General features: G+C 36.0%; 1 protein-coding gene, 1 non-coding gene and 1 pseudogene across 5 annotated transcripts in view; all 3 read right to left on the reverse strand.

Moving 5' to 3' along the window:
• The window catches only part of LOC145241571 (NADPH oxidase 2-like), a 247,736-nt gene that overhangs the window by 221,162 nt on the left and 6,574 nt on the right, over positions 1-20,000 (reverse strand). The gene's annotated exons all lie outside the window — the stretch shown is intronic.
• Positions 8,014-8,132, reverse strand: LOC145241928 (5S ribosomal RNA; annotated as a pseudogene).
• Positions 11,560-11,632, reverse strand: Trnac-aca (transfer RNA cysteine (anticodon ACA)). Its single transcript has one exon. It is a non-coding gene; the product is annotated as a tRNA-Cys (tRNA).

Raw genomic sequence — 20,000 nt, forward strand, 5'->3', positions numbered from 1 at the left:
TCCAGCCACGCGTATGGTCTTTGGTGGAGTTTCAAGTGAGGGCTATATCATGCCGCCTCACATCTTTGAAGTTGGCTTAAAAGTCAACAGCAAAGTGTACCTGGATGCGCTGAAGAGTATGGTGCCCTGGTGCAATCAGGTGCCCGCTGACATACCCTGGGTGTTTCGGTAGGACTCGGCGCCAGCTCACAAGTCCAAAGAGACCCAGGCTTAGCTTCAGAAGGAGTGCAACGACTTTGTACCATTTTCTCATTGCCCCCTTCTTCTTCTGACCTGAATCCGGTGGACTAGGTCATATGCCGAGAACATCACCAACATGACCTCCCACAACGCCAAAGCCAGCCTGATTGCCACCATCCGTCGAGTATTTACCAAGCTCCCACTGGCACTTGTGAAAAAGACATGCTGTCAGTTTTGGACCTGTATCGAGGCAGTGATTGAGGCTGAATGCGGCTACATTGAATACATGTCAGCTCTACTACATAAGCAAGTTACCCGAATTTATTTTTTTCAATAAAAGTTTAAAAATAAAGCTGGAGTGTTGTTTTTGTTTAGGGCGAGAATTTTATCGTTCCACGCGGTACAATCATGTTTAGAATCTGCATATTTCCTCTTCCAATGGAACCGGGTTCGAATAACACTTATTAAGCCATAGCTTTGCTTAAACAGTATTTTTTACCATCAGAAAGCAATCCTTTATTAATAGACGAAATTCAGATTTTTCCATCTTTTTAGAAAATTTGCAATGATAGCTTCATTTAAATAACTAATTTGGAAAATAATAATCCGGTTTTGTTAAAATTTTGACATGCCTCATTTGAAGGTTAGTACTTCATAAAACTGATATGGATTTGCTTTATTAGTGGGAGCGTCTATATGTCAGGCCATAAGGAACATAATTTAGATAATTAAAAATGTATTAAGTGCGATTGTACATCTAAAAGCAAAATAGGTTTTTGCTTCCCAAAAGTCATCCTAAAATTGTCCACAGGACCCGTGGGATAACGGATAAAGTACTTTGTAAAATTCAGTCGTAAATGACAGTCTTATGGAGGTTGAAGGTAATATGAAAAATACAATTTTTGAATGGAAATCGCTCCAGACAAGGCATGAAACCACTTGATGTAAGGAGCAATATATATATATATATATATATATATATATATATATATATATATACTACTTCAAGGTTGTGCAAACGAGAAAAAAAAAAAACAATAACATTTATGTGCGGAGCATTTTAGTCAGGAAGTCACTGTTTTTCAGACAGCCTTATCTGGTAGCACCAGTATTTATACTGATGGTTAGCTCTGTTCTTGGAACTTTCCCAAGAGTTACTCTTGTCAAGATACACTATCCAAAGGTAGGAGAATGTCTACAGAACTATTTCAGCTCCTTTGGAAACCACGGTCGGTCCGCAGAAAACATCCTGAAAGCAACGATCAAAAAACGTTCCCCACCTCTCTCTCTCTTGTTTCTGTTTACTGGACGACCAAGCATCGACTATCTTTGCCTGAAGACAACTGCTGACAGGCTTTCAGCAGCCAATAAAATTTTATAATTCTTTATTTTCTCACTCGGGGCAGTTTAACATTCTGCCACCTACACCAAACAGTGTAGCTAACTGAATAATGCCCTTCGTTGTTGTTACCGAAAATGTTTTGTTTTTCATTTCATGAAACGGTTTCCGTTACATACTGCTGTATATAGAAGTGTCTCATTTTTATATAATTTTCAAAATGGTCCACATATAATTTTCAAAATGGTCCACATATAATTTTCGAAATGGTCCACATATAATTTTCGAAATGGTCCCCATATTATTTTCGAAATTGTCCACATATTATTTTCGAAATGGTCCACATATAATGTTCAAAGTGGTCCACATATAATTTTCGAAATAATCCACATATAATTTTCAAAATGGTCCACATATAATTTTCGAAATAATTCACATATAATTTTCGAAATGGTCCACATAAAATTTTCAAAATGGTCCACATATTATTTTCGAAATCGTCTGCATATAATTTTCGAAATAGTCCGCATATGATTTTCAAAATGGTCCACATTTTGTCGAATTGATTACCGAGAAGGTTTGTATTTACTTCTCCAAGCGGTTAGACATAAGATCAAGTTAGAGTTTGAAAAGTTAGCACATTAAAAGAATTACACTTTGGCCTAAAAATGTCTGAGCAGCTCTCCGGTATTCTCTGGTAGAGGTGCCTCAGACAATTAGCAATATTATACAAGCAATGTTTCGGACAGAGGGAAAATAATAACTATTTTCTTTGTCAAAATCCATCTAACGCGTATCGTCGACTATTTTCAGATCTTGAAGCAGATTTATTGTAGCTGCTTACATCAAGTGGCTTTCTCTTATGTCTGGAGCGAGTACCATAAAAATAAAATAAAATAACCCCTTTTTAGAGAACACCTCCTAGAACTGCACAGAACAATGCCTAAAATAAAAAAAAGAGAAAGGAAAGAAGGATGTCAGCTTTAAAATGGCCCAGATTGTCGAAGACGTATCCTCGACTTGTGTGAGATCGCGTTAACTATGCTGAGGTCAGGTTGATAGAAAGACGAATGTAGACAGCGTAGGGATTGACCCAAAACATCGACATTCTTTGCTCATTATTTGCTTATTTAAATTTGTTTCTCTTTAAGCTAACGTATTAGTGGGAAACGTGAGCTAATTTTAAAAAAAAAAACAAAAAAAAACAACAACAAAAAAAAACATTCTCCTACGTTCGTGACTGAATTTTTGACAATCTCTTGTGTTCATCAACGTTTCGTCTTTATTTCGAGACTTACTCTGGATGAATGAGATTAAGAAACCAAAAAATATAACTAGCGGGAGCTGTGGAAATTCCAAAGTGGACTCTTTCATATGTAATATATTGACATTGGCATTCTATGGATGTCCAGCGTAAATAAAGACATCCTGATATTATTGCAGCTCTTTGTTAAAACTGCAAAAATATTTATCTAAGCTAGCAGGGACGCATGGCGTAGCCTGGTCGTAAAATATACTTAAATATGATATTTTAATTCATGCAGATTTCATATATATTATTATAGTCATTTTTTTTTACTGAGTCTTATATATTATAAATTTGTGATTTTCAATATATATATATATATATATATATATATATATATATATATATATATATATATATATATATATATATATAGAGAGAGAGAGAGAGAGAGAGAGAGAGAAAATAAAAAGGAACAGACCGTATTATGTGTTCATCAACGTTTCGTCTTTATTTCGAGACTTACTCTGGATGAATGAGATTAAGAAACCAAAAAATATACCAGTACAAAATATTTGAAAATGTTTCACGTGCACAGTGTGACGCAGTTCTATTTCAGAGAAACGGAAAAATGATGTTGGAAATTCAAAAAGGAGGGGGAGGGCTGGCGCTGTTAAAGAGAAGGAAATTTTAGTGACGTCATATAGTCGTTAATGTAATTTTAAAACTATGAACGCAAGTTTATATTCTTATTGGGCAAAAAGATATATCTGTTGAAATTCAAATATAAGTTTGTAACAAAAATGAAATGATTGTTTTTTTTATGTAATTTATTGATTGAGATTATGTGTTAATTATAACAGGGGGTGTTGAATGGTGTGAGAAAGTTAACCTGTGTCGACAGTTAAATAATCCCCCTCCTTTTTGAATTTCCAACATCATTTTTCCGTTTCTCTGAAATAGAACTGCGTCACACTGTGCACGTGAAACATTTTCAAATATTTTGTACTGGTATATTTTTTGGTTTCTTAATCTCATTCATCCAGAAGAAGTTTCGAAATAAAGATGAAACCTTGATGAACACATAATACGGTCTGTTCCTTTTTATTTTCTCTATTTTGTCGGAATACTATTTCCATTATTTTCATCATATATATATATATATATATATATATATATATATATATATATATATATATCCATATGAATTCTGGCCTGACTTTCACGAAAAACACTTGTCTAGCTGAAACCACTATCAATAATTTCCCCCACTCTTTATCTGTGGCTAAACCTAAACAGATTCCATGAACAAAGTTTCTTTCTTAGAACTGAACGCCTGTGGAGCTCTCTTCCGTTTCTCTGCTTTCCAGCTGACTACAATATGGTTGTCTTCAAGTCCAATGTGAACAAATTCTTGATGAGCCATATCCTTAAGTAATCTAATTTACCAAATTTGCACGACTAATGGTTACTACTAGGTACGTGCAAAATGAATGCTGATGCTCAAAATGTATAAACATTTTGACCCCTCTCTTTACTTAAAAATTCACCAAAAATCAGGAAATTAACCAATTTTAATGAAATGTTCAATATTTATCAAATAATGATCGCGGAATATTGTTGTATATTATATTGTAATGAACTAATTATTTTTATTTTAATCTTAGTGAAAATGTATTATTTTGTTTAAACAAAAAATACCTTTACTAAAGTTATTGTTTTAAATAAAAAGCGCAAGAATTTATTTTTGTTTTTTATGTAAATAAAGCATCGTAATTTGTAACAATAAAAAAAAAATAAAATAATTTTTACAGGAACATTACGAAAAAGGCCCCTTAACTCTGTATTGATGAATTCGATATAACTTGAAGAAAACTTAATTTCTCGAACTACCAATATTACGAGGTGCGTACAATAAGTAATGCCCCTGACCCACTTCCCATAGTAGAGCAACGAAACTTGGCACAGTTATTAGTCTTTCTCTACATAGGAACCACCCAGAGTTATGCATTTCTTTTTTGATTCAGCTCTAGAGACCGTTTTTGTAGAACACCCTAGGTTGGTCCTCCAACCACAACGTGACTTCAGAAATCAAGGCTGCATCATCTGGGAAATGCTTTCCTTTTAAAACAACTGCATGGCTGGGAAGAAGTGAAAGTCAGAGGGTGCAAGGTCAGGAGAGTAGGGAGGATGGGGAAAGATTTCATAACCACACACCCGTGCTTCTGATCTGGTGACATGCGAGTTGTTGACCGGAGCGTGGTCCTGCAGGAGGAGGATACCTTTGCTGATCTTGCCCCGCCTCTTGATTTTGATAGCTTCCCTTAATTTCCTCAAAAGTGAAGCATAATAGGCTCCTGAAATTGTGGTACCCTTTGCCAGGAAATCTGTCATCACTACTCCGTCTTGGTCCCAGAAGACTGTGAGCATGACCTTGCCAGCGGAGGGCTGCACCCTTGCCTTCTTTGGAGGTGGTGAGTCCAAGTGCTTCCACTGCATTGACTGGGCTTTGGTCTCTAGATCATAGTGATGGACCCAGGTTTCATCCTTCGTAATCAGTCTTTTGAAATACTTTGACTCATCTTCTTAGCACATTTTCAAATTCATCCTCGAGCACTCGACGCGTTCTCGCTTCTGGAATGGTATGAGCAACTTGGGAATCCATCTGGCAGACACCTTATGCATATGTAAATGGTCATGAATGATAGTTTCCATAGACCCTGTACCAATCTTGACATCCTGGGCTATTTGGCGAATAGTAATGCGCCAATCTTCCAAAATGGCAGCCTCAACTTGACGGAATGATGCCTCATCAACGGCAGAAGGGGGGCGACCAGGTCTGGGAGCTGTTTCCACAGACTTTTGGCCAAGTTTGAATTTACGATGCCAGCATTTTACTAAGTCATATGATGGGGCATTATCACCATAAGTTTCTTTCATTTCATCAAAAGTCTCCTGTGGGGTGCGTCCTTTCAAATACAATAACCGGATCACTGCTTGACATTCAACATGCTCCATTTCACACCTGACTCAGGTAAAACACCTGTAAAACAGAAACCACAATTATTTCAGAGTTGTAATTTGCCACATAACTCGTAGAGATATAAATCATTGCACATGCAAAATTTCAGCTAGATCAGATAACTGGAAGTGGGTCAGGGGCATTACTTATTGCACGTCCCTCGTATCATTAAATTAAGCATTGTTTATTTAATATTTTCACAAAAAAATTATAATTGCAAAAATTATTTCTACTTTTTTTTATGCTTACATTTGTAACGTAATCTTTACAAGTAAGATTCTAATATTTCCATTGCACGCAAGAACGTATAATTATCAACGTAAAATAATGTTCATATAATCTTGGAAAATAAAATAAAAAAAAATTAAATTGAAAAACAGGAACATAGAAAAATAATTTAATTAAAAAATGGCAAAAATTATACGAACGTTCCATGTCGGTAAGTACGGATGCGCAGAGTTGAAAAGAAAACCACTCTGTTTTGCTCACCCTCCTCCTCTTTTCAACTGCCCGCCTGTTCGTGTTTATCAACTTTAAATTTCACGTAAACATAATAAATTTTAACGTTTTTTCAGTGGTTATAAATTGTTTTCTTAACCAATTGTAATTCTGTATTAATATTAATAAATAATAATGCTAACTTTTTTTTCCCAAGAATAAATTGTCAGTAGTATAATTAATGAAGTTAATTAAATTTTATGCATTTTTAAATGAAGGAAGGAGGGTCTGCGACTCAAAAAAAAAAAAAAAAAAAAAAAAAAAAAAAAAAAGGTCGCTCTGTATGCCAGAATAATTTTAAATAAAGACATAAATTATGTCTAATTTGTCCTTCCATACATATTTGAATTTTGCCGTCAGAGTTTTTTGGATGCGATAAACAAGTCTCGTTCCTACCAGTGATACATTTTTGGATAATTATTACTTTTTTTGCAAAAGTTAAGTACATTTATTGTATTAATTCATTATCTTAAAACTTTAACTTAATACTTAACTTGAAAATAATTCCAGAAAACATATATTTTCCTTGCCAGAAAAATGTAAACTCGATTTTTGTCATAAGGAATTTTTACGTGAAATGTAGAGTTTTTCAGATTTGAGATAAAATTATTCCATGTATGTTTTTATTTCACACACTTTTTTTTCTTTGAGAAATTAACTTTAAACTATAATCTTTCAAATACAATAAAAAGTACTCGAAAATTAAAAAAAATACTATGATTAACTGGCGTTAAAAACCATGTTCTCCTACCGAAGCAGCCATTAATTTCCCGTACCTAGTTACTACATTTTCATATTGACTACTGTACACTCATTGACCCTTATCCTCGAGTGGCCTCAGGGGTTTGATAAATGGTGATTCCTTTGTAAAAAACAAAACAAAACAAAAAAAAACAAGGAACAAAAACCGAACGCAAACATATAAACTTCAGTTCCTTCAGCTATAATCGAAACCGAAACCAAAACTTATGAAGAATTCTTGGTAAAATTATTTATTACAAGAAAATAGAAGGTCATCTATTATTATAAATCTCACCTCTCTGTTTGTATGTATGTATGTATGTATGTATGTATGTCTGCTTAAAACTTTCGACAGAGGCGACGGATTTTCACGAGATCGGTATAATTTTGAAACTCGACCCTTCGGACAACAAATAACGAAACATTGGCCAAAAACATTAATTCCTTCACCCTCATCTGGAACTTTTCTACAGGGATGGGTCGCTTTTTTCGCCGATATTTTCGAAAGTCATCCCCTCTTTTCGATTGTCTTGCCTTAATTTAAACCTACGTCACTTCAAGTTCGTCGATGGACGCAACAACAAAGACGTCACTACTACTACTTTTTTTTTTTTTCGCTCAACACACACCTCCAAACACCCGGGCAACGCCGGGCACCCAGTCTAGTAACAATTAAATGGCATTCGGAAGAAAAAAGCTGTAAACGTGACACACAAAAGAACACATACGCTATCGTATTAATCTATAGATTACCATATATCAGGTTGGTGCAAAAGATTTTGCCGTTTGTAGAAGGGGCATTTTAAACCATCGTTTATTTTATGCATATTGCTACATTATTTACACCCACTCCGGCTGTTTGACACAAGGTCAAGTGTAGTTTTGATGAAAGTATTTTTGTGAAACGCACGCTATTTTAATTTGGCACACCCAGGTTTTTAATCCTGTCTTTAACCACTTAGCGCCAGCCACTCCAAATGAGAGAGATGATTACAGTACCGGGTATTCCCAAGAGGTCACCCATCTAAGTATTGACCATGTTCTATGTTGCTTAACTTTGGTGATTGGATGAAACCCAGTGTTTTCATTATGATATGATCATAGACATAATCATTTATGCATATTATTCCAATTTACTTGCCTCTCCACAAGGGAAGAGTTAGACACAAGGTCACCCAAAAAATTGAATTGGAAGCCATGTTTAATTTTAGAAGTGTTTCTGATGGGCAGCTATTCTCTATAAGTGCTGGATATGGAGAATTTTCAGTGGGTAGCTGTTCTGTACAGGTCCTGGACTTTATAATTTTGCAAGCAAAGAGCAAAAGATCTTTCTCTTGTTGATATGAAAAAAAATGATGTGCTGGAAGCAAGGGAGCATTAATCCACAAGAGAAAATATTTTATCATCATGACTGCTACAAGAGAAAACATAGAAACAGAAATAAAATGAGAGAGAAGAAAAAGAAATGGAAAGAGAGTGAGAAATAAAGAGAGACAAAGAAAAAGAGGAAAAGGAGAGATAAACAGAGAGCAAGTGAGGTAAAGGCAGACGAGAAATTAAGAGAGAGAGAGAGAGAAAGAAAATTAGAAAGAGAAAGTGAAAAAAGAGAAATATGGAGTGAGAGATGGAGAAGGAAATGAAAATAGAGAGATAAAGAAATAAAATTAAAAAGAGAGATAATGAAAAAGCAAGAGAAATAAATACAAAGAAATAATGAGAGAGAGGCGGGTCATTCTTATTTGATGGTCGCATTACTTTTGTAACTCAACATCAAATGACATGAAATCAGGTGTTGATAAATGTATCTGATTAGCCAAATGGCGATTAAGTGATGTGCAACCAACAAATAAAACAAAATGAATTTTTATGATTCCAAACGCATTTTCAGAAAAGTAGACTTTATTTATAGAACTAGCAAGGAGACATGGCGTTGCTCAGGATTGAATGAGGATCAACGAATGTTCCACACTTCCAATACTTTTATTGTCATTGAAATCAGTGAAATGCCGATTTTTCAATTAAATCAATTAAGTATCTGCTCTAGTTGGGGACCCACTGTGATACACTAGGGTGAAGCTTCACATGCTTCCCTGCAGTGACTTAGTTCACAGTACATTGTAATCTACATTGCACTGTAGAGAACCCTTGAATTGGAAGCCATGTTTAATTTCAGAAGAGTTTCTGATACAAGTCCTGGATATGAAAAATTCTTAGTGAGTCATGGCTCTATACAGGTTCTGAATTTTATAATTTTGCAAGCAAAGAGCAAAACATCTTTTTCTTGTTGACATGAAAAATTACGTTCTGGAATGCTAAAAGATTCAATTTTTATGCAGCAATTCTGGTTGATGATTGGTTGATGATAGCATAACATGAGTTAATTTGATTCATCAGCAGCAGCGTTTATAAATAGAATCTCCCAACTTTGAAGGAGCATACCCCATTAGATATGAAAAATATTGCAATAGAATTCATCAGACTACTGTTTTCATCTTGCAGTGGAGCAGTTCTAGTTTCTGATTGGTTGATAACAAAATGTGAATTAATTTGATTAGTCAGTTCCTATCGGCAGTGTTTATAAATAGAATCTACCAACTTTCAGGGGTCATACCTCTATTATATATTAAAAATATTGCCACAGAGCAATCTTGATAGGAAAAAAATTGTCTTATTTATGAAGGATTTCTCCTCCACTGACCGAGGGTAGAAAACGTGAAGTGTAGTATCAGAACATATACTACACTTTGTTCTTAGCCAAAAGGCCAAGCAGAGCAATGAAATAACGCATATTGTTATTACTTAAACATATCACCATGATTAATATAGGTCCTGGATATGACCTTAAACTATATCCGATGGTGAGGCCCCAGCTTGTAGGCTTTGTGGAGTGTGGAGCCACCCTTTAATTGCTATTGCTCCCAGGTCCACTCTGATCTGGAGTGGTAGTACCTGTTAGGGTCCCAACTATGGGCTAAATAGAAACCGACTTAAAAAACAAATATACTCTATTAAAAAATTGTTCTTCAAAATCACTGGATTTGGCATTAAATAACCCAAAAGGGTTGATATGCCGTAAAACAAAACAACCAACCAACAAACCAACATGATTAATATATGATTTTTTCTGGCATATTATTAAAGCATCATTGATATTTTTCTGCAATATTCTCAACCATGTTGACTTAAAAATAACCTTCTTTAATCAAGAGAAAAGAAGTCATCCTCCATCATGATAATCCTCGTCTCCACACAGCACTACTGGCCAAAGATATCCTAAGAAAATTTGGTTGGGAAATTCTGCCCCACCCTGCATAATCTCACGACCTAGTTCCTTCAGATTATCACTTATTTCGAGGATTATAAATCCATTAAGATGGCTTTAGGTTAACAGATGGAAATTGGACATGAGTTAATTCATATTTTTTTTTTACAAACGAGTCGCCACTTATCAAGACTAGGAGGCCACTCGAGGATAAGGGTTAATGAGTGTACAGTAGTCAATGAGACAATATAGTAATCGTTAGTAGTGTAAATTTGGTAAATTGGATTACTTAAGGGAAACGGCTCCTCTTGGACTTGAAGACGACCATATTGTAGTCAGCTGGAAAACAGGTAAATGGAAGAGAGTTCCACTGGTGTGAAATTCTATGAAAGAAGTTTTGTTCATGGAATCTACGTTTAGGTTTAGGCACAGATAAAGAGTGGGGGATATTATTGATAGTGGTTTCAACTAGATGAGTGTTTTTCATGAAAATTTGGCAAGGGAGGGATCATAGATTGGTGCTCAGACGAGCACTTGCTATGAAAATAACGATAAAGCAGAGACAGGCTCACAACGTCTCTTCTGTGGGAAAGAAGTTGCAGGGAAGAGGAAAAGGCTACAAAGTTTATTTTGAACTCTGTCAAGGCAGGATTTTTAAAATTTTTTTTTTTACACAGTGGTCACCACTTATCAAGGCCCGGAAGCCACTCAGGGATAAGGGTTATTGCAAGTACGTACATTACGTTAGTGTGGAGATTTGATGAAGTGTTTACTTAAGGGGGCAGTTCATTAGGAATTTGTTAACATTAGACTTGAACAAATCCAAGTTGTAGTCAGGTGGGAAGCAGGCAGACGGAACAGAGTTCCACAGGCGTGCAGTTCTAAGAAAGAAGCTTTGTTCATGGAATCCACGTTTTGATTTAGGCTCAGATAAAGAGTGGGGGAAATTTTTCAAAGTGGATGGGTGTTTTTCGTGAAAGATTGACGAGGGGGGACCAGGTGCTTCTAGCAGTTTCTGCCCAAATGTGGCAGCAGTACTCCATCATAGGATATACTTGACTCTTATACAGGGAGAGAATTGCATCGGCAGTGAAATCTTTAATACTAGTGGCTGTGCCGCGTTGACACGTACAACGCCGAATCAAACACAAAATCGAGTACACTCAACACCGTCTTACCATCAGCACTTACCCTGTGACAAAACAAAAATACCCTAACTAAGGGTAAGGATAATGAGCAAACGTTGGATAAAATGATGGTCAAAATTATTATAAACTTGCCAGGATTCGAACCTGGAATCTTCTGATATGTAGTCAGATGCGTTATCCATTACGCCACAAGTCCTGTCCGTATGCCGAAAGATGTTACTGCGACTGTACACAGGTAGTGCTAAATTCCGTTGACATGGGCAGATAACTTTTTCGACAATTGTACAAAATGGCCAAAACCTTAATTTCGGGCTTTTTGTGTGACTCGGAGTTGTTCGTTACGAACCATATATAGATAAGGACAATTTATGGACTCACACCTTTCAGGGAAAAAAATAATTTTTCAATTCGGTTCATCTGTTCGAAAGTTTTATTGGTATATAGGCACACATAAATAAATAAATATTTTGAATTTTATTAATAGTATAGAATATATATTTATATACGTATATGTAAAACATGATACTATTAAACCTTTACTCTACGAACTATTTTGTGACATGTTATATGGAATTACATAGAAATAAAGAGGCACACACACACACATATATATATGTTATGAGAAAAATAGAAAAACCCGAATGAAATTATTAAAAAATCAACGTTTCGTCCTTATTTCAGAGGACATCCTCAGGATAATTGAAATAAAAAATAAAAATGTAAGAAAAGAAAAAGTCATAGATCGTGCGAAAAAGACAGTTCTTGAATCCTACCCATGTCGGGAAGGACAAACAAATGTGTGCGTATGGGAAGGTTGGGTTGTTCGATGTCTATATATACACACTTTTAAAAATGCGTTAAAATAAATATATACATTTTTTTTTTTCTTCTGTAAACTTATTCATTTTGTTGAAATATTTAAGGAAAAACGGTTTAGCCAGGATCTGTTTTGATATTTTGTTCTTTGATTATTATTTTCCCTATGCTAGGGGTTAAATGGTAGAAGCCTTTTCTTTGCGTAATATATATATATATATATATATATATATATATATATATATATATATATATATATATATATATATATATATATACACGTTTTATTTTTTTACCGTTTTATTTGTTCAGTTACATACGTTTCGGTTGTCGGATCATATTTACGATCCAGCAGCCTCGTCAGACCTTACAGAAATAGCTATTATTATTATTTGGAAGAACGATTTTAAAAGAAATACGAGAGAAAAAAAGAAGAGAGAGAGAAAAAAAAGGAAGAGAAAATAAGGGGGCGGAGATCGACAATAATTAAGTTTTGAAGTTTAAAATACATTAGATTGTAGTGTGTGTGTGTGGGGGGGTTAGTAAATTCAGCTAGGCGTGGGTGAAAATATAGTGATATAGGGAGGAGGAGAGGGGGAGATAAAAGGAGGGGTAAGGGGAAGAGGAATTTCAATTTTGGGTTTTAAGATTTGGCTGTTTTTATTAAGATTCTTTAGCTATACACTGGAGTATATGAATTGATGGGAGGGAGAGAGAGAGAGATGGGGGGAGAAAGGGTTAGTGTGCGTGTCACATGCGTTTGGCAAGGATTCATTCTTGAACGCTCGCAGTGTCCACGGTAAGTCCAAACGTACATTCGACAATGAATTGTTTTGGGCAGTTAAGAGTGAATACACGTGCCAATACACATGCATACACGCACACATACATACACATATAAATATATACATATATATATATATACATATACATAAATACACATGTATATATATAAAAATATATCAACATACACGCACACAACCACATACGCACATACAAATATATACACTACGTGGAAACATACATGCCTATAAATGCACACACATGCACACACCCATATAAACGTAAACATACGCACGTATATATATATATATATATATATATATATATATATACACGATTAAAATAGGATAAAAATCTGACGATATGATAAAAACGGAGGTGGGGAGACCTAAATACTAGACGACGTTTCGCCTGTTTACTGCGAGCTTTTTCAAGAGAGTATACGAACATAAAAGGGACATAAAAACACACAACACTTTACCCGCCATTTTTTCCATCTTATGGAGCATGACCACCATTTTGATTTTAGAAAATACAACAATCCTAAAAACAATACATAATAGATCTACACATTGTTTGATGGAATCCGCCCTCATCTTCCACTCCTCCAATGATTTTTTTAATATTTCTCTGAACTTATATGAAATAATTATCCTTGAAAATAATTTGGACAATAGTTAATTTTTTTAAGCATATATTGTATATACATATGTAACTATGTATAATATACTGTTCCTTCCACCTCGCTTTTTTTATTTTTCCTTGGCCTTTTGGTCAACTCTTTCTAATGAAATCGAACTTTATTTTCTCACGCATACGCACAAAAAAAAAAAAAAAAAAAAAAAAAATGCACACACAACATACAGAAATGAATATACAAATTGTACATAGTTAAATTTTACATTGAACGCTGGGGTTATTAGTTAGATTAGGATCCACAGAGTGATTGAGGTATTTTGGTAAATGTTGCCAGTCAAGAGTAAGACTTCAAAGTCTCATCTGTTACATAGTCAAAAAGACCCTGTACCCTCCCCCTCCCAATTTCTTGTAGGGCCTTGTGCCTAATTTTGTTGAATTGAATTTTTTGTACGTTTTTTATGTTCAATTTTTTCTTTCTCAATAAAATATATAAACAAGATCAAAGTGTAGTATCTGTTCCGGCAGATGCTGCAAGCTATGACTAGCTATGACTAGCTATGACTAGCAAAGACCAGATGTGGGGGCAACCCCACATGCCTGACCATTAACCAGCTCCCATTTCCCACCTCTCGGGAGCTGGTCCCCTTTCTCCCTTCCCCCTCCCTTCACTCCTCACATTAAAAATTGGCCTTGTGCCTAATTTGCTCGGTGGGGGAGCAAATAAATACCATCTGTTCCGGCAGATGCTGCAGGCTATGACTAGCTATGACTAGCTATGACTAGTAAAGACCAGATGTGGGGGCAACCCCACATGCCTGACCTTTGACCAGCTCCCATTTCCAACCTCTCGGGAGCTGGTCCCCTTTTCCCCTTCCCCCTCCCTTCACTCCTCACATTAAAAATCGGCCTTGTGCCTAATTTGCTCGGTGGGGGAGCAAATAAATATCATCTGTTCCGGCAGATGCTGCACTTAAGATAATTTGTACCAGTCAATGGAGGGGAAACCCTCTATACTGGGACAATTATTATTTTTGGTAACCAGAGTGCCCCCTTTTTGCCTACCTTTAGGGGAGCTGGTTTTTACCTCACATTAAAAACGGCCTTGTGCCTAATTTGCTCAGTGGGGGAGCAAATAAATACCATCTGTTCCGGCAGATGCTGCAAGCTATGACTAGCTAAGACCAGATGTGGGGGCAACCCCACATGCCTGACCTTTAACCAGCTCCCATTTCCCACCTCTCGGGAGCTGGTCCCCTTTTTCCCTTCCCCCTCCCTTCACTCCTCACATTAAAAATTGGCCTTGTGCCTAATTTGCTCGGTGGGGGAGCAAATAAATACCATCTGTTCCGGCAGATACTGCAAGCTATGACTAGCTATGACTAGCAAAGACCAGATGTGGGGGCAACCCCACATGCCTGACCTTTAACCAGCTCCCCTTTCCCACCTCTCGGGAGCTGGTCCCCTTTTCCCTTCCCCCTCCCTTCACTCCTCACATTAAAAATTGGCCTTGTGCCTAATTTGCTCGGTGGGGGAGCAAATAAATACCATCTGTTCCGGCAGATACTGCAAGCTATGACTAGCAAAGACCAGATGTGGGGGCAACCCCACATGCCTGACCACTAACCAGCTCCCATGTCCCACCTCTCGGGAGCTGGTCCCCTTTTTCCCTTCCCCCTCCCTTCACTCCTCACATTAAAAATCGGCCTTGTGCCTAATTTGCTCGGTGGGGGAGCAAGTAAATACCATCTGTTTTTCAGATGCTGCACTTCATTTTCTTGTTCTCTTTCGGTGGAGGAGAAATCCTTCACGACTGAGGCAATTTTTATTTTTGTACCTTTTCTCCACGTTAAAAAACGACCCTGGTGTCTAACTCTGTCCCGTGGGGAGGCATAGTAAATAGGTACATATACTCTTAATTAATCTTCTCAATTCGGTGCAGCTGTTCGAAAGTTTTATTGGTATATATACACACACATAAATAAATGAATAAACATTTCGAATTTTATTAATAGTATAACTAGATGAAAAAAAATACAGGTGAGGCATTTATAAGGTCGTTGATAGATGGTATCAAGTCATAGGGAGTAAAGGTTGTTATTGTTATGAATAAAGATTTTCAAAAACAGTTTTCCATTTTGAAGATGAAATCTTCCAACGGCAAAAGCTTTTTGCACCTAATAGTTATGTGTGTGCGGAAATTGATAATTCATTGAAAGTTTTTTTTATGTGAATAAATTTTCATTTGAAAAGTTAAGTTCTGTGTAAAATTTAGTAATGGGACGATTTTAATATTTTTCCCGATTCCGATACAGTTACTGATTCCAAAGAAATCTCTACACGTTTTCTAGAAGTGTAAGCCATTTTGAGTTTCAGAAACAGTTTCAGATGGTTCGCTGTTACACACAAGTCCTGGGAGGTGACTTGTTTGTAGTAGACAGTTCCACAGAACAAAATATTCTTACCGTGTCGAAACCCGGGAAAAGAACATGTGAAATTGCTCCAGAAAAAGTTTAATATTTATGAAGCAATTCTGGTTTCTGATTGGTTGGTAGCAGAACGTAGTTAATTTGATTCGTCAGTTTTTAGAGCATCGTTTATAAATAGAGTCGTCCGACTGTGTGGGATCATACCCCATTATAGTCCAACTATGATGGGATGTCTCCTAGTGGCTTCGGCTGCAGGGAGACAGGGTAGTACAGGTCAAGGATTCGTCACTTGACACTCAGCCCAACAGGTGAGGGGCCGGGAACTGGCCCAGCACCTCTTGGACTGAGGTACACCGCCTGGGTAATACCTAGGAGGTCCACCCTCCCAGGCCTTGCCACCGGGCTTTCCGGTGGGGCAAGTTTATTGCTTGCTGCCTGAGGCGCCCCGACCGGGGAATGCAGACAGGGTTACTCAGGCAATTTTTAAAATTGCAGGAGTGCCCCTCCTTTAGGGGAGCCTGCGGGGTTCCCACTTTCCGGCCTTGTGCCACATTTTGCTGAGGTGGGCAGCAAATAAATATCTACCCCATTATAGAATTCACTATGATGGGATGTGTCTCCTAGCGGCTTCGGCTGCATGGAGACAGGGTAGTACAAGTCAAGGATTCGTCACTTGACACTCAGCCCAACAGGTGAGGGGCCGGGAACCGGCCCAGCACCTGTTGGACTGAGGTACACCGCCTGAGTAATACCTAGGAGGTCCACCCTCCCAGGCCTTGCCACCGGGCTTTCCGGTGGGGCAAGTTTATTGCTTGCTGCCTGAGGCGCCCCGACCGGGGAATGCCGACGGGGTTACTCAGGCAATTTTTAAAATTGCAGGAGTGCCCCTCCTTTAGGGGAGCCTGCGGGTATCCCACTTTCCAGGCCTTGTGCCAAATATTGCCGATGTGGGCGGCAATTAAATATATACCCCATTATAGCTCCAAAATATTGCAACACGTTTAATTATAGAGTTGTTATTTTTTTCCGGATTACCGTTAAAACAAATGTTGAATGTGCTGATGTTTTCCAAAACATAAAAATACAGTTTTGGGCGATGATCTGCCGATTTTAGTTTTACTAGTTGTTTAGAATCAAAAAAATATTTACTATTTTGACATTATTATCCACAGTGGAAAATTTTGTTTTAAACAAAATTTCATAAAAAAAGAAAATTAAAAGAATCGTTTTTGGCATCGGATATAGGCACAATTTTTATGATTCCAATGTCTCCGTTCAGTCTTGAAAGACAAAGGATACCCCTTGTAGGGGCAGCTGCGCATGTAATTGTGAGGCAAGGGTTGTGCAATTCCAACCACACCTCTCCTGAATTGGCACTGTTTGAGTCGAGTGACAAGAAAAAGTCAAAGCGATTTCAGATTTACATACGTCCACAGATATTACAACCATACTTGGATGGTCTGGGTGGCAGCACATCCTCATAAAATTGTTCGTCTTGTCTAACCTTGTGTGACCTCACATGGTTCACCAAACCAACTTTAGACAGAAGAAATCTGCCACAGATAGTGCATTTCAGTTCTTGTTGGACGTCAGAAGGAATTGCGGATCCATCTTGCTTTCTGAGATCACGTTTCAATATTGCATGTTTAACACGTTTTTCCTCAAAGTTTTGCGTCCGTCAATGATTAATTTTATTCCATTTGTTTCGATCCGCAGTTCGAAATTATATATATACACACCTGGCGTTGCCCGGTGTTGAACGTAATGTTAAATTAATTTTAAAAAATTAAGTATAAAATACATGGAAAGAACATGAGACGTGACTTTGAATATTATATTTTTTCTAAATAATTCATTTCTTGTGAGTAAAAAAAAAATACTCCAGCTGAGATCGAAACCATAACCTACAGAAGCCGAGTCAGATACGATAACCATTACACCAGCTTGACATGTTCTTTAAAAAAGCGTTCTCAAACCTACTTATTCTTAACATAAGGAAGCTGTCATGTGAACGATTCACGCAGTTGATAAACAGATAAAAATCCGATGCATCCTAAATACCAATTTTTTAATTTTAACATCTTAGCAGCCTATTTTCCCGGATGAAAACCGATTAAAAAATATTTCACATGTCTGGGTACCCTATATACCAAATGTCAAGTCTGTAGATAAAAAATTTGTTGAGTATATGGGTTGAGAAATGACCTCACGCACATTCTCACTTTTATAGATATAGATATATGTATGTGTATATATATATATATATAGCCAGTAGAGTTTAATTTCCTAGAAGTACATCCAATGAAACAACATGTGTCTACCAAAGAGTGCTCAATGAGTGAACAGAGCAGGTATATTAAATTTATTTATACAAACATTAATGGCTACATATGTGCATACATGTTTCTGTAATCACCCGCGTTGGGGGACTACGTCTTTAGGCCAAGAATTACCGTCGAAAACTGATATTTCAATCAAAAAACATTTTCCTATTTCGTTTGTAAAGTCAGAATGTAACCTGGGTGGGAGTCATAACTCGGTGAGAGGACAAGTGAGGTTTTTGAAGATAATAAACATCTTTTTCATTTCACTTCCGAGGCTTTATGTTTATTCTTATTTTGTTTATTTGTTTTTATTTTTTATCTTTTATTTTTAATTTTTATTTTTTATTTATTTGTTTTATTTACCTTATTTTGATTTTAATTTTATTCTTGCGTAGTTATTGCCTAGTTTCAGTGCGTGTGTGTGAGTAAAATAAAACGAACAGCATATATTCGCTTCTGAATTTCTGTATTAACGTGTGTGTGTCTGTGTGTGTTTGTGTGGGTGTTGTGTGTGTGTGCTTGTATGTGTGTGGATGGGTGTTGATTGAAAAACACCGGTCAGTACTCAGTGACAATAGCAAATGTTTTTAATTTACAGACTGTAAGACAAAAATACTAAATTCTCAAGTACCTTATGCCATAAAAACCAAAAGATGGGATGGATAGAGAGAAAGGGAAATGAAAAAGATGTTTATTATCTTCAAAGACCTCACTTGTCCTCTCACCGAGTTATGACTCCCACCCAGGTTACATTCTAACTTTACAAACGAAATAGGAAAATGTTTTTTGATTGAAATATCAGTTTTCGACGGTAATTCTTGGCCTGAAGACGTAATCCCCAACGCGGGTGATTACAGAAACATGTATGTATATATATATATATATATATATATATATATATATATATATATATATGCACGTGATATATATATATATATATATATATATATATACACATACATATGTATATATATATGCATGTGATATATATATATACATACATATGTATATATATATGCACGTGATATATATATATATACATACATATGTATATATATGCACGTGATATATATATATATATACATACATATGTATGCACGTGATATATATATACACATATGTATATATATATATGCACGTGATATATATATATATATATACATACATATATATATATGCACGTGATATATATATATATATATACACACACATATATATATATACACATATATATGCACGTGATATATATATACACATATATATATACACACACACATATATATATATGCACGTGATATATATATATGCACGTGATATATATATACATACATATATATATATGCACGTGATATATATATACATACATATATATATATGCACGTGATATATATATACATACATATATATATATGCACGTGATATATATATATATATACACACACATATATATATATACACATATATATATATGCACGTGATATATATATACACATATATATATATGCACGTGATATATATATACACACACACATATATATATGCACGTGATATATATATATATACACATATATATACA

Source organism: Euprymna scolopes, chromosome 20 (genome assembly GCF_053919585.1).
Source record: "Euprymna scolopes isolate OS-2025 chromosome 20, ASM5391958v1, whole genome shotgun sequence".
NCBI lineage: Eukaryota > Metazoa > Mollusca > Cephalopoda > Sepiida > Sepiolidae > Euprymna > Euprymna scolopes.